The sequence below is a fragment of the Crinia signifera genome, chromosome 1 (genome assembly GCF_055691185.1).
Source record: "Crinia signifera chromosome 1, ASM5569118v1, whole genome shotgun sequence".
NCBI classification, from domain to species: domain Eukaryota; kingdom Metazoa; phylum Chordata; class Amphibia; order Anura; family Myobatrachidae; genus Crinia; species Crinia signifera.
Genome location: NC_139217.1, coordinates 287,915,411 through 287,932,717, shown reverse-complemented (window position 1 = coordinate 287,932,717; position 17,307 = coordinate 287,915,411).

The window sequence follows — 17,307 nt, the reverse complement described above, 5'->3', positions numbered from 1 at the left end:
ACTAGTCGCACAGAAAATATCTGAGGTAAATTTTATGGTGGACCCCTCCTAAATAGATCTGATTCAGATTGACATATATATGATAAGGGGTGTGCTACCATAGGACACAGGGTTACTGGCACATAAGAAAGAAAATAATGTCTCTGTGTGGTGCACCTAGAGAGTTTCTCGGTCCTGGTAACATACCCGTCTCAGCCTGAAGATGCTGTGTCTCACCGTGGCACACGGCATACAGCTTACAGCACCTCCACGCAGATGGAGTAGTGAGAGTGCAGCAGTGTACCTTAACCACTGTCACTCATAGCAGATAAGCTGCGGTGGCTTGTGTGTATTGCTGTTTTCCCTGCAGAATACTGAGCAATCCAGGCTCACGGCATCACACGGAAATAAAACAGCATTCATCTCACTCCTGCCGCCAAAAATTATTGAATAAAAGTTACATTTTAGAAACTCTCTAGGTGCACCACACAGAGACATTCTTTTCTTTCTTATGTGCTAGGATTGTTAGTAGCTGTAAAATAAAATATGTATATAGTTACTACTACATATGGATCCTACATCAATACATTGTGTCCTTTCCTTTACCTTATTACAACCAGAAAGGAATCAGGCCATTTTTTATATGTGCTAAAATATATACTTAAAATATATATGTACTTCTATTTGTGCACTAGTAAATAAATAAATAGGTGCCAAGTGGTAGGGGATATTGAATTACCATTTATCTTAGGTATGATTAGATGTTCCTGGTAACTTCCTGTTCTCGGTGGGCAAGCTGGTGTGCAGATGTTATGAGTAAATGGCACCAGGCAGGGTGGTGGAGAATCTGGTTCCAAAGGGTGATAGGCACTTTCGTAGATGAAGACATCTGAGGCTAGTTCGGATCAGTCCAAGGTCCAAAATGTGGACAGCAGGCTCCAGCTTGCCCAGAGAGAACAGGAGGTTACCTAAGATGGACGGTAATTCAATATCCCCTACCACTTGGCACCAATTTATTTATTTACTGGAGCACATCTAGGAATGGACAGTCCATTTCCATAAACTGGGAATACTTGATCCTGTGAACATATTCGTAAGGAAATGTGTTATTTTTTTGGTCACATATTTGTATCTATTTTTATATTATGTCTAACAGGATCTACCTGGCGCAGTGTGTCTAAGGGGCTCTAGCCGGCACAGTGTCTAAGGGGATCTAAGTGGCGCAATGTGTATAAGTGGCAATATTGCGTGGTGTAATGTGAATGGGTACTATTAAGTGTCCACACCTCTTCCCCATGTATACATGCCCTACATTTTTTAAGCTTCCCCTACTGTATGTGTTCCAGGTTGTTTTGCTGGTCCCAGTCAGACCACTCCCCCCCCCCCCCCCCACACACACACACACGCGCAGGAAAGCAAATTATAGGTTCAAGCATTTCTATTTGCTTTTCTGTGGGAAAAAACAATGTTAATGCTTAGGTTTAATTTTGATAAAAAGCAGGGGGGGGGGGGGGCTGTCACCACCCCTTCCCCATCCCCAAGTGATTGACAGTCTGCTGCCTTCCTGCTTTCCCACTTGCAGAATTGGTCCAGCGTATGTGAATAATAATGAACATTAGTATTTTGTGCAGGATAATGCAGGTGCATCAGCATCAGAATGACTCCCACTGTGTCTATCCTGGCTCTGCTGCTGTAGCTAGATTCATCTGATATAATACTAAAACAGAGAGATTCAAAAATGATGGAAAGAACCAGATTTGCTACATTATGAATTGAAAGACTTATGATATGTAGGATGCTGTCAAAGAAGAGCTTTTAGTCACTGAATAAACTTGTTAAATATCAGCTGTAGTGACAATCTAAAGCTTTTAAATGTATGCCAACCTAATTCTGAAAGAATATATTCATAACATTAATAAAAAAGAGTCAAAGCAAACTTTCTGTATATCAAACTGTATACCCATTTATATGGTGACATACTGTACTCTTTATTGGACTGTATTTGGTTGCTATTTACAGCCAGGGACAAAAAGATGGGGCAATGCATCTACAAAGTATAGCCTTGGTGAATAGTAATTAATGAAACTACTCTTAGGATTAGAATTACATAGTAAACGTATATGTTTTTCCAGCGTTTATTTCCACTATGCTGAGCAATATACCTTTTAGATGGTACCAACAGGGGCGTAACTATAGCACCGCAGCCCCCGCGACCGCGGGGGGGGCGCTATGCATGTGCGGGCACCGGGGGCTGCAGTGCTTTAGTTACGTTAGCTGCAATGTGAAGGGAGCAGGGGGCAGGGGGGCATTGAGGCGGCTGGGGGGACGGACACTGCGGGGGACGGAAGCTGCGGGGGACACAGAGGCGGCAATTACTTACAGCTGAGCCGGGCAGGGGGAGCCGGGAGCTGTCTGTACTGAAAAGAAAAAAGACCATACAATGAATGGGCAGCCTGTGATTGGCTGCTGAGCGCTCTCTCAGCCAATTGCTGACTGGCTGAGAGAGCGCTCAGCCAATCACAGGCTGCCGATTCATTGTATGGGCTTTTTTTTTTTTCTTCCGTACTGACAGTGACAGCCCCCGGCTCCCCCTGCCCGGCTCAGCTGTAAGTAATTGCCGCCTCTGTGTCCCCCGCAGCGTCCGTCCCCCGCAGCGTCCGTCCCCCCAGCCGCCTCGCAGCGTCCCCCCCACCTGCATTGACGGCTACCTGGGGGAGCGGCAGGCGGCACAGATGGAGACCGGGGGCGCGGCGGGAGAATATAAAGAAATCTTATTCAAAAGACCGGGCGGCCGCTGATTGGCTGAGAGCTCAGCCAATCAGCGGCCGCCCGGTCTTTTGAATAGGATTTCTTCCTATTCTCCCGCCGCGCCCCCGGTCTCCATCTACGCCGCCTGCCGCTCCCCCAGGTAGCCGTCTCATCTAGACTGCGGGGGTTGGTGCGGCGGGCGGAGGGGCGGGTGAGTGGCTGGGCGCCCTCCCTTTAACGGCAGGGGGGGCGCCCAAAATGTAGTTACGCCACTGGGTACCAACCTATAGCCTACATTGCTCAGTGTGTACTGGCGATATGCTGTGTCTCATGTGACAATGCCAGGTTTGTTGTGCTGATATGGTTAGCATCCTAAAGCATGCTTATAAAGGATGGAACTGTCATCGTTCCATTCTTACAATAACATGCCAGTGTGTACTGTGAATCCCCACTGATGGGGAGGGATATGGTCAGTAGGTCTACAAGCATTAGGTCAACATGACTGAAGGTCGACCTGACTGAAGGTTGACATGCAGAAAGGCCAACATGGGTTAGGTCAATGGGTCATTAGGTCAACACAAGCATTAGGTCGAAATGGGGAAGGTTGACAGTCAAAAAGTCCATACTGGGCTCCAACAGCCAGCGGTGAAATGCCACAGAGGGGACATGTTTTATACAAGGTCTCATGGTCATCGCATTACCGAGTGACTCGTCAGACCTGGCCAGGATCCCTAGGTAAGTGGGGACTCCCTATAAAGGTCCCCCCCCCCCAGGCCACCCCTAGACAGGGCTGAAGCGTGGGGCTATCCCCGACACCCCTGGGCGGTGTAAAAAAAAAATCAATAGCATTGGGTTCTACTGTGGAACTAAAAGTCCCAGCAAGTCTCCCCCACATACAGGAACTTAGAGAACCAAAAGTCCCTGCATGCAGGGCATTAAAGTACCCACTGTGACTTATAGTTCCACAGCAGGATGAAAACAGTATAAAAACACAGACGTCATATACAGTAAAAGTTTAATACCATACATGCACACAATATACATACTGTACATACATACTTACCTACCTTGACACGTAGGTCGTGTCCCTTTTCCATGCAAATCCATTAGGTACCTTAAAAAAAGAATTATACTCACCAGTGTAGATTGCATCCTCTTCAGTCCAAAGTAGGCATTCCAAGGGTTAAAGGGATCCCTTCAGTTAAGTTTGCAGTCAGGCTGATTTGCCAGTTCTCACCATAGGATCCCATGTTAAACTCTTAACATGGGTTTCTATGGTGGGAACCGCCTTAGGAGACCATTTTAAACTCTTAGCATGGATGTCTATAGAGATGCGAACAGCCTATGAGGCACAATTTTTTTCTTTTACGTTTAACTGCCAAATTCATCTGCCAGAAGCAGTTATTTTTGTGCAATGTTTTAGACGTTAGTTGTGTGACTAAAAAAAATTGCACCCTACTGCATTTGAGATTTTGATGTTTTCAATGTGAAAACATCTGGATGAAGTGCAATTTTTTGGTCACAGCAAAATGTTACATGTGAGATTTGTGGAAAACGCGCAATTTGCCGATAATTGGACCAACAAAATCAAATGTTTTTCAAAATCTCATCCTATTATATTTACCCCATAGTGTAGTCATTTAAAATGACAGCTCATAATGAATTCACTCCTTACTGTATATTTGATTTGATCCCTTTCTTTTATCTGTGAAGAACAGTTTGCTCCACTTAACTCCACTTAACTATCAATAGGAATGAATGCCTTTTAACAGATGACACAAAAGAATGCAGCAGGATATATCCAAATAGGGTAAAACAAACGATTTATGATTTAGGTAGACCAGAGGAATTATATATGACCAAATGTAATAGACAATCAGAAATTGAGAGATTTTGAGAGAGTATTCCCATTTTTTTAAAGTGGCAATCATTTACATGGCCAAATCAACCTGGTTTTTCCGTGCAAGTGATAGCCGTTTTAAAAAAATGGGAACATTTTCCCAAAATCTCTCACTTTCTGATTCTCACACTCTATTACATTTGGCCCCAAGTGTGTAGCCAGTAAAGTTTAATGCCTAAAAATGCAAAATCATGCACATGGGTCTCATAAACCCAAAAGCTAAATATAGCAACATCACTTTAATGGAACAACTGGAGTAGGCTAAAGTACAATATCAGAAAATATATATGAATAAATTAGTATAATTGGAAAGGAAGATGTCTTGATACCTGCTACTCTCCTGATTAATTAACTCTAAGGGCCAGATGCACTAAGTTCAAACATGATAAAATGGAGAGTGATAAAGAACAAACCAACCAGCTCCTGCCTGACATTTTTCAAACACAGTCTGTGGCATGGCAGGCAGGAGCTGATTGGCTGGCTGTTTATCACTCTCCATTTTATCACTTTTGAAGCTTAGTGCATGTGGCCCTAAAACTGCTTTGGTCCCCTTTCATACACCTTGGGGATGCTTAATACTTGTACACAGTCATTTGTAGTGGAATGCAACCAAACTATATTTTAGAAAGATGCCCCTCATAAATGCTGTAAATAAATCTCAATTAACAATTCCAGTATTATACAACTGAGATAAATCAGATTATATTGAAAAAAGCGACATTATTGTATGCTGTTAAATGGTAGGCTTCTAGAGAGTGCTATGTATGTTGCTATGGTCACAGTTTCTTCATATTGTGTTCTACAAAAATCTTGTTACATAGTCACACCTTTCACTCACTTTCCATTATTAAATCTTATCTTTTACAATCCTGTTGATCTGTTAACATAAAATCTTCACAGAATATATACACTAATTACCACTGCAATAAACAATATTAAATAGTAAACTCATATACCTGTTAGACATAACCACACAGCAGGTATGGAAGAACAAGAGTATAACTTATTTAATTCTAAATATAAGTATGTACCTAATACTACACATACTGTACACACACAAACATATCATATTGACACAAACATTTATCTATGTTATACTATTAAATATAATTAGTTTATTCAAATAAATTACCACCATGCCTTTGCTCACCAATTTTACTAAGCTTTAGCTAGAAGCTGGTAGTATATAGCATTAATAATGTTTAAGGCTCTTAGATATTTGTACATTATGTATGAATGTATGTATCTTATTTTCTGTTGTATTAGTAGTATTATTATATTGTAGGACTATTGATCAAGGATAATATTGGAAAGGGATATAAGGCAAAATACAAATAATTTCTAAGTCCAAAATTATATAGCGCAAAATATTAATTTAGACATTAGAGAACATTAAATACATTTGCCAATCTTATCAGGAGTGGTTTCTCATCCATAAAAAATTTCCTTGAAATCTCCGATCTCACATATTTTGAATAGTATAAAAGATTGCCCATCATCTTTATGCAATAACAAGGTAGGAGACTAGCTTTCCAAGCATTTGCTTTGAGCAGGCTTACTAGTTAACCACAAGTTCGCAATGGGATTGGAGTCTTGGGAGTTTCCTGGTCATGCACTCAAAATTTCAATGTTTTGATCCACAAGCCACTTAGTTATAACTTTTGCCTTATGGCAAGGTGCTCCATCATTCTGGAAAGGGCATTGTTTATCACCAAACTATTATTGGATGCTTTTGGAGGATGTTTTGATACAATATTTTATTCATGGCTGGGTTATGGAGCAAAATTGTGAGTGAGCTTACTCCCTTTGCTGAGAACAAATCCCACGTGTGAATGGTCTCAGGATAGTTTACTGTTGGTATGACACTGTTGGTATGACACAGGATTGATGGTAGTGCTCACCTTTCCTTCTCCGGACAATGTTATTTCAGATACATCAAACAATCTGAAAGGGAATTTATCAGAGAAAATTACTTTACCCTGTCCTTGGCAGTCTAATCCCTGTACTTTGGAGAAAAAAATATATAGGACTGTCCCCTAGGGGTCAGAACTGGGGGCGCTAAGTCACAAGTGGGCTTGACCTGCAGCTGTTCAGTAAACGGGGTAGTTGGTCCCGTGAAAAATGAAGAAATGGCAAAAGAATTTGAACAGCGCAATAGCTTTGAGAATCGATATCAAAATTTATTAAACACAATAATTAAAAATAATTAATAATGGTACAGTAATAAAAGACTGTGGTAATATAAAACAACAATGAAAAAAATGGGTAAAAATATGGGGGTCCCCCTGCACAAGGATGGGATAGGAGAGTCCGTTCCTATGTTTCCCTTGGACTGAATGAGTGAAAAACGGGTATAGTTACCACCCTAGATGGGTATGGACTGTCCTCGTCCGAGTGTCCACTTATCGGCCCAAGATGGCACAAATCACCGATGGTGGGATGTTGGTCAATAGCTCGGATGCTCCCAAGATGGGTGTTCAGCAGATGCACTCCCAATATTTTGGAGGAGACACAAGGAAAACAATGTCCTTCGGTGGTATTTAGTATATCCAAGGGATGGTTCGGGCTACAATCCAGAATAATGAAGATGAAGGCAGGGGGTGAAGGTGGGTACCCCAGTAGCTCCCTGACGCGTTTCGCCACTCCAGGTGGCTTTATCAAAGGTGGGTTTGATAAAGCCACCTGGAGTGGCGAAACGCGTCAGGGAGCTACTGGGGTACCCACCTTCACCCCCTGCCTTCATCTTCATTATTCTGGATTGTAGCCCGAACCATCCCTTGGATATACTAAATACCACCGAAGGACATTGTTTTCCTCGTGTCTCCTCCAAAATATTGGGAGTGCATCTGCTGAACACCCATCTTGGGAGCATCCGAGCTATTGACCAACATCCCACCATCGGTGATTTGTGCCATCTTGGGCCGATAAGTGGACACTCGGACGAGGACAGTCCATACCTATCTAGGGTGGTAACTATACCCGTTTTTCACTCATTCAGTCCAAGGGAAACATAGGAACGGACTCTCCTATCCCATCCTTGTGCAGGGGGACCCCCATATTTTTACCCATTTTTTTCATTGTTGTTTTATATTACCACAGTCTTTTATTACTGTACCGTTATTAATTATTTTTAATTATTGTGTTTAATAAATTTTGATATCGATTCTCAAAGCTATTGCGCTGTTCAAATTCTTTTGCCAATCCCTGTACTTTTGCAGAATATCTGTATGTCCCTGATGTTTTTTCTAGGGAGAAGTGGCTTCTTTACTGCCCTTCTTCACACCAGGCAAACATCAAAAAGTCTTGACTAACTGTGCATTTAGATCATCTGCCTGCTGCCATTCCTGATCAAGCTCTGCATTTGTGGTGCCCCAATCAAGCAACTGAATTAACTTTAGGAGATGTTCTGGCACTTGCTGGACTTTCTTGGGTGCCTTGAAGCCTTCTTTATAACCAATGACCCTCTCTCCTTGAAGTTCTTGAAGGTTGATGATTACTAGCAGCAAAATACTTGCCTGTGAAGCCCATATTATGCAAAGCAATGAAGACTACATGTGTTTCCTTGCATTTTAATATAGAGCTGTTGCAAATGATGGTAGTACAACTCATGGTGGAATCTAAAGATGCACCAGGTGGTATTATAGAGTCCACAGATGCTCAAAGGGCCAATAAATTCTATTAGCCATAATTGTCCTGTAGCTATTTCTAAGTGTATCTACTGTATAAAAGTTACTTTTTCCCTGTAGTTTAGCCATTAGCTGGGTTACAGATATTCATTCTTGTTGAGCCAGCTATAAATACCTTCTGCCTCAGATGGACATGTGTCCAGTGTTAAAACTTAAGCTTGTGGTGACAGATCCTTTGCGCACACATGGGAGAGATGATCTGCAATGAAATTAAAAAAAAAATCAAGTTTATGCATTCACCTGTTCAATCAAGATAATACTGTGCATACGATGAGTAGAAATGTGCTCCCCAATAGCATGGCCTACCCAGATGGGTTTTTCTTTCACCTGCTAGTTGCATTGTTTCTATTTGGCAATCCATACCAGTGACAAATGCAGGATTTTTAGAGGGGGTTTCCAAATGTATTCCAAATCCTCCCACTCCGCAGCACATTAGAGTAAGTACAGAAGTCTGGGAATTTGGTATTTTTATACACTGGATACTGTATGGACTAGAGTATTAATATTTAACAGTGCAGATGGTCTATAGTATAGGCTCTTTCAAACATTTAAATAAGGTAAGGGGTCAGGAAAAGGTTAAACATATAATAAATACACAAACATAATAGACCAGTATTGCACATCCTAAGCTCACAATTTCTGACTTCATGGTAGAGCTCCTGACTCTTTCTCCTGGCAGCTACTCTTTGGTCCAGGCTCAGATCCACACATACAGTAAATGTGGTAGAAGAAGCTGGTACACTAGGCATGTGCAGCAGCTCTGCTCTGTCCCTTACACTGCATGATGCGGTGGCAGCTCTATTGATCATATTATATAACAGTGCTATTGTTGTCATAATTTAAGGCACTTGCCAAGAGGACAGAGGTTTCCTACTAGAACACCCCCTGCATTTGCCTATGCATACTGTAAATCCATTAAAGACTACTACTCTTCCAAACTCATAGCCAAAGCATGTAACGCTGCATATTGACTGGATATCCCGTCACCTGTATTATGCAATGCAGTATCAGTAGATACAGCTGTACAGCTTCTGCCTTTCTGTGATATCTGTGAAATCTGTATGTAAACAAAGCAAATGTCTTCCAGCTTCATTCAACTAAGCATAAGGTTCTATAACATTGACTGAACTTCTCCTTATTAGCAGTAGGGTAACACAGACATACTGTAAATGTGATCAGTTTTGTGCTCACAGCCAATGCATCTTGTGAAGTAACACCTTTTTTGAGAAGATTCCATTTCCATTTCTTTACGGCAAGTTTCTGTGACATATCAGTTCTAGACTCTACACTTTCTAATGTCACCCAACTTGCAATTGATATGCCTGTTCTGACAGCATGGGCTTATACCTTTGAGAAAGCTGACAAAGCCTTGCAGCAAAATGCGTTAGTTGTGCCTTGAATAACCTCTCTGGACATTTCCTACCTGCTTATTCACTGGACATTGAACTGGACATTTGGAATGATCCCTTGTGAACACCATAGGAATGTGTCCTATCCACCTGGACAAATGCATGCCATATATAGTGAGGAACTTTGCATTTGGATTGATTGGAAAAAGTTTCTGGATTCCTTCCTCAAGCGGCCCAATTGTGTAATAATATAATGTGGACACATTCTTTAATATGGGGTAATAAACACCTTAGTCCTGTGCAGGTGTCACAATATCGCCAGATGTATCATTGTTTTTATATATTATTCTAATAAATACCATAAACACAGTCACTTGTTATCTTAATTTTTATATCAGCGCTGCAATTCCTTTTGTAATTCGCTTCCGCATGATGCAGGGCAGTGTAACCTGCCAATAGGGGAGAGCACCACCTTTGTGTTGATTTTTTTATTCCGCCAATTCAATTATTATACCGCATTTTTGTACCCAAATTTTTACCAATCACCACTGGGCCCACCACAAAGCTTACAGCAGGTTCTGGAGACATAAACCTCCAATGCTCTGGAGCTGGAAATTTCAACATGATGGTAAACTAGCGAACAAGGAAAAACAACCTGCTAAGCGTGTTATAAAGGCCGCACAGAAAACATGTGAGCAGCATGTCATCTACATTATACACATGGTTTTTGCATATGATACTGTATTTAGACCTGGCGCCTTGTGGTAGGACCCCTAAAGAAATGTTGATGAGTAGTGTGTATTTTTGTTGTGTAAACATCAAAATCAGCATTCACTAATTTGTACACATCAAGAGGTGACTGTTCTTTTAGAACCCTGCTCGTTTACCCTGGGTCATTAATAGACAGACACTGTTTGACCTTTTTTTCATGACCATTTTTTATAGTAACTGACAATACTACAAGGAATTTCTTTTGTTGTTTACTTTGCATATTTGGGAATATATTTTGGAATCCTAATGACCAAGTAAAATCAAAACCAAAAAACTTATATTAACATTCTAACAGTACAGCGTGGTATTTTCTATGTGTTTTTATTTTCATGGTTTATTCATATTTGATAGCATCTGTTTAAATATCTAGCTGCTCTTTTCCTACACAGCAGGGACCATATTTTTTTGTTGCAGGAAAAACCAACACCAGCAGAGGGAAAACATGACACACCATACTTATAGATAAGCAGCACTGAACGTACTTCTGGCATGCAACTTAGTTATATCCTCTTATGCAATATATATTACTTATATTACTTTAATTTATGACACTATGGGGTGCATGCATTTTGTTTATGGCACTTTGGATACTTACTTTACCTACCATGATGCCTTCTTACAAATTGTTAATATATCCACATACTGTATCCTATTAAAAATATATGTCACTCTGTGGATTTTCTTCAAACAATGCCGATATTTATTGTAATAATGATAATATTTCTGCACAGTTTTTAGCCCTTTTCTCAAGGTGTAACAATAAGAAATTAAAAGAGTTGCTCTTAAATACCTTGCACTGATACTGGCCCTTTAGACCCATTGTGAATAGTTTTAACACCATAATGCACCAGGAGATATTCTAGTAAGGACTGATCTTTCAAAATGTAGGTAAATTGCAGTTCTATAAATAAGAAGTTAGATAAGAGGTGAAGATTGCGCTGTATAGCAGCTCACAGTAAAAGTGACAGTGAGAAGGGAAACACAAAAACCCCTCTGGTGAATGCGTAAATAAGGAATTTGGTACTTACCGATAATTCCCTTTCACCGAATCAGCAGGAGACACTGCAGTCATTACATGTGGGGATAGAGTAGGTGTACTGGAGGAGTGGCACTTTAAGAAAACTTTACTGCTGCTGGCTCCTCCCTCCTCTATCCCCACCCAGACCCCAGTCTTAGAAAAACTGTGTCCGAGAGGAGAAGAGAGACTAGGGCCTGCCCGGTAGGGAACGGAGCTAAAACATAAACAGAGTTAGTAGACAATGCACATAACGTGAACATACTAACAAAACATAACACATAGGATTTTTGAAAAGATCCCTATGTACTAATAATAACTATGCAACAAACATTGCAACAATAGAAAGAACGTATCTTTCACACACACAAACCACACTAACATCATGGCAGGAGAACCAGTGCTGGGTGGGCGTGCAGTGTCTCCTGCTGATTCGGTGAAAGGGAATTATCGGTAAGTACCAAATTCCTTATTTCACCTACATGCAGCAGGAGCCACTGCAGTCATTACATGTGGGGATACATACCCAAGCTTTTAAGTCCGGGCGGGAGAGCTCTGGGGCTCCTGTAACACTGCCCTACTAAAAGCCGTAGCCGAGCTGGCGAAGGTATCAAACCGATAAAACTTTGCAAACGTGCTAGATCCCGACCAGGTAGCCGCTTTGCACACTTGTGTCAAGGAGACACCTCTCGCCATGGCCCAAGAAGTACTTACTGACCTCGTGGAGTGCGCTGACACTCCCGATGGTACCTTCTTTTGTGCATACAAGTAGGCTTCCCTAATTGTACAGCAAATCCATCTTGCCAAAGTCCTTTTTGTCGCAGGCCAACCTCTCTTAAGTGCATCGTAGAGCACAAAAAGGCTGTCAGATTTCCTTAGATGTTGGGTTCGCCTAACATAGACCTGTAAGGCTCTGACTACATCCAGAGAAGCGTCTTCACCCTGAAGAACCGGTACCACAATAGGCTGGTTTACATGAAATGCAGAAACCACCTTAGGAAGGAAATTCCTGCTAGTACGTAGTTCAGCCCTGTCCCTGTAAAAGGTAAGGAAAGGAGACTTACACGATAGGGCTCCTAATTCAGAAACCCTACGTGCTGAGGCCAAAGCCAGCAGCATCACCGTCTTCCAAGTCAGAAATTTGAGATCCGAGGTGTCCAGTGGCTCAAAAACATCTGACTTCAAAAACTCTAGAACCACCACTAAATTCCATGGTTCCGTAGGAACAGTGAACGGTGGTTGAAGTCGAAGTACTCCTTTAAAAAAGGTTTGTACTTCAGGAATCAGCGCTATCCTGCGATGGAAGAATACTGAGAGGGCTGAAACCTGAACCTTGAGAGAAGCAAGCTTCAAACCTGATGCAAGTCCCGCCTGCAGGAATTCAAGAAGTCTAGCCAGAGAAAAGATTGCCTTAGGCACCTTCCTAGCCTCGCACCAGCGGATGTATGACTTCCATATTCTATGGTAGTGAGACGCTGTTACATCCTTCCTTGCCTTAAGCATTGTAGGAATGACCGTTCCTGGTATACCTCTTCTCTTCAAAAGTTCGGCCTCAACCTCCACGCCGTCAAACGTAGACGAGGCAAGTTTTGGTAGACGAATGGACCTTGCTGCAGCAGGTCTTCTCGCAGCGGCAGGCGCCAAGGTTCCTCCACCATCAGGTCCCTGAGGTCGGAGTACCACGGACGCCTGGGCCAATCTGGAGCGATTAAGATTACTTCTGCTGCTCCCCTCTTTATCCGTTTGAGTACCTTTTGAAGTAACGGAATAGGAGGGAAGAGATATACCAGGTCGAAGTCCCAGGGAATGGATAGGGCATCCACTGCAGCAGCTGCTGGATCCTGAGCCCTTGCACAATACTGGGGAAGTTTGTGATTCAGTCTGGATGCCATGAGATCTATCTGTGGCATCCCCCATCTCTGAACCAGCTGTTGGAAAACCTCCGGATGAAGACCCCACTCTCCCGGGTGGAGATCCTGCCTGCTGAGGTAATCCGCCTCCCAATTTTCCACTCCTGGAATAAAGACTGCGGAGAAACCGGTGGTGTATGTTTCTGCCCAGGACAGAATCGGGCGGACTTCCCGCATGGCTGTCCTGCTCCTGGTGCCCCCTTGTCGGTTGATATAGGATACTGCCGTGATGTTGTCCGACTGTATCCTTACCGGCAAACCGACAAGAAGGGGGTGGGCCTGTGCCAGTGCCAACCTGATAGCCCGTAACTCCAAGATGTTTATGGGTAAGCGGGCTTCCTGGCTGTTCCAAAGACCCTGGAAGGTGCGACCCAGCGTGACCGCACCCCAACCCCGAAGGCTGGCATCTGTGGTCACCATAGTCCAGACCTGAGACTGGAAGGAGCGACCCTTGGTAAGGTTGGATGTATCCAGCCACCACTGAAGAGAGAGTCGAGCTTCCTTGGACAGAACAATGGTCTTGTGGATTTGAAGATGGGACCCCGACCATTGAGCCAGAAGATTGCCTTGAAAGGTCCTGGAATGAAACCTTCCGTAAGATAGGGCCTCGAAGGCTGCCACCATCAGGCCTAACAGCTTGGTGCACAAATGCACCGATACTCTGCGAGGCGTCAGGACCTGACGAACCCTCTGCTGGATGACTGTGACCTTGGATAATGGCAGAAAAACCCTTTCCTGGACAGTGTCGAACAACAGACCCAGAAACAATATCTTCTGTGTTGGTTCCAGCTGAGACTTTTTGAAATTCAGGATCCAACCATTCTGAACCAGGAAGTCGCAGGTAGTCCGGGCATCCTGTTGTAGTTTTTGTGGAGAGGATGCTTTCAGGAGAAGATCGTCCAGATAGGGCACAATCGTTATCCCCTGAATCCGAAGGGCTGATATCATGCAAGCCATAACCTTTGTGAAGGTTCTTGGAGCTGATGAAAGACCGAAAGGGAGTGCTCTGAACTGGTAATGCTGATTGCGAATCGCAAACCTGAGGAACCGATGGTGTGGTTCCCAGATCGGAATATGCAAATAGGCATCCTTTATGTCCAGTGATAAGAGAAACTCCCTTGGCTCCAGGCTTGCAATGACTGACCTTATAGATTCCATCTTGAACCTGTGGTACACGATGTAATCGTTGAGGTGCTTCAGATTGAGAATGGGCCTTACCGAACCGTCCGGTTTCGGTACTAGAAAAAGACTTGAGTAATAACCCAGCTTTTCCTGAGCTTTGGGGACAGGTATAATGACCCCTGCTTGTAAAAAACTTTGAATGGAGTTGACCAAAGCTGCTTGTGTTGTTACTAAAGCAGGTAGGCCTGTTGTAAAAAACCTGTTCGGCGGAGCCTGAACAAACTCCAGTTTGTACCCATGTTCCACAATCTGAAGCACCCAACTGTCTCGACAGTGAGACCTCCAGACGTTCTCGAAGAGGGATAACCTTGCGCCCACCTTGGGATCCCCCAAATGGGCGGGAAGCCCGTCATGCCACAGGTTTGTCTGCAACCTTGGTTTCTGCACGACGGGTAGAGGTAACTGCGGTTGTGGCTCCTCTGCCACCTCTGCCTCTGCGTCCTCGAAAGGACGAAAAACCTCCCCTGGCACGTCCTCTGAATGAGGCGCCCCCTCTAAAAGCCCGAAAGGACGGTGTAAATTGTCTCTTCGGTGGGGGAGTGGCCGAAGGGAGGAAGGTAGACTTACCTCCGGTAGCTTGAGCAATGAGCTTGTCAAGCTCAGGCCCAAACAACATATCTCCCGCATAAGGCAAAGCTTCTACTGCCTTTTTTATGTCGGCCTCCGCCTGCCAAGATCTTAACCAGATAGTACGTCTGGCCAATACCGCTGAAGATGAGATTTTAGCACCCAACTCAGCTACATCTGAAGCAGCTTCTCCTGTATAGACAGCTGCATCTTTAACATACAGAGCCAGCTGTAGCAGTTCGTCACGGGGCCTACCGCTCTGTAAACCCAACGCAAGCTCTTCAGACCATTTCTCCATGGCCTTACTGACCCAGGCTGAAGCTAAGGCTGGTCTGAGTAAGACCCCTGCCGTTGTATAAATAGTTTTTACCGTTGTCTCAAGACGGCGGTCAGGGGCCTCCTTTAGAGCCACTGCCGCCGGAACTGGAAGCGTGGTCCGCTTGGAGAGCCTGGACAGCGAGACATCAGCTGGAGGCGGAGTCTCCCATTTTTCTCTAGATTCTTGAGAAAAAGGGTAAAGTAACTTCATGCGCCTAGACAATTGGAATTTTCTGTCTGGCGTTTTCCATACATTTAGGAGAGGTCTGTCTAATTCAGCCGAATCAGGGAAGGTAACCTGCTGTTTTTGTGTCCGCCCAAATAAGGACAAAGGAACCGGAGTATCGTCCTCCACCAAATTAAGTGTGGTGCGAACAGCCTGAATCAGGCCCTCTACCCCCTGAGGATCATCACGCTGTAGCGCCTCATCCTGAATGAATTCAGGTTCATCTACCTGAAGCAAATCCACATCGTCCTCCCCATCAGTATCATTATCATCCTGTAATAGACCTATGGGAGATCTGGGACGCTTTTGTGAAGGCCGTGAAGGCCCAGCTACAGGGTTGGACCCAGAGGCCACAGATTGCATAAGCGTCTTAACCCAGGCTGGTTCAGTAGAACCCATAATGGACAGGTGAGCATGAAATCTCTCCCTGTCCTTCCTGGAAGCAGCTAATTCTGCAGCCAATCCAGCCAACACATTCTGTAGTAAAGGCTCAGAAGATTCTGACTGAGAAGCCTGTGTCTGAGGCTCCACTTCCTGTGTGTGCTTTGCCTGATAACAAGATTCACACAAAGAGACACCCTTTATATGCTGGGTGAACTGCTCCTTACAGGACTTGCATGTAAAAACCTTAAGGGCAGCCTTGGAGGCAGCTTTTCCTGCCATACTGTCAGTGTATGAGATTAGTTATAAAATCACACACACACACACAGACACAATATACAAGAATGCACAGACTTGTAAAGCAACAGATACTATTCCTAAAACAGCGGAGCTGAGCTAGGATAGGGAGGGGGAGCCTTCCGCCCTTGTATCAGAGATTATGCACAATCTCTGTAAACTGTGCACAAAAAATAATCCCCCAGTAACTTACAGACCTGCTCTGTAGTGGGTAAGGGGGGCGCTGGACTGCAGTGCGTGCGCTGGAGCGCTGTACACGATGTCCTCAGATCAGCCTTGCGGAGGTACAGCAATGGCGCCGGCAGCAGGGAGAGAGGAGAGAAAGAAAGGGCGTCTCTTGCTGACGTCACCTAAGCCCTCCCTCTCCCTCCGGCGCGTAGTTTTACTAGAGCGGAGCGCTGTGTACAGCCTCCGCTCTGATGCTGTCCCCACTGACGCTCCCCAAAATGGCGGCCGTCAGACTACAGGCTGCTGAATCATTGAGAACGGGTGCGCCCGCCCGTCTCAGGCCACATTTCGGCGCACAGCGCCGCTTACCTGCAGCGATGCTGCCTTCATCCCTGGAGCAGTGGCCAGGCCTTGGACCCGTAACGCGAGCCGCGTGCAGCTGCGGCGGGTCCCCGATGCGGTGGCACCGGTGGCCGGGTGCATAGAAGGCGCACTGCGGGCAGTGGCGACCAGCACCCCTCCAGGTCCCTCGGAGCAGGCAGACCCTGCGGAGGGGTCTGCCTGTGATCAGCAGTCAAAAAATAAAAATATTTTCAAAAGAAAAAGTAAAAATAAAAGTAAAAAAGACCTAACTCCCTGAGGAGAATAGGCCCAGAGAACCTACTCCTCCGGGCACTTTTTCTAAGACTGGGGTCTGGGTGGGGATAGAGGAGGGAGGAGCCAGCAGCAGTAAAGTTTTCTTAAAGTGCCACTCCTCCAGTACACCTACTCTATCCCCACATGTAATGACTGCAGTGGCTCCTGCTGCAT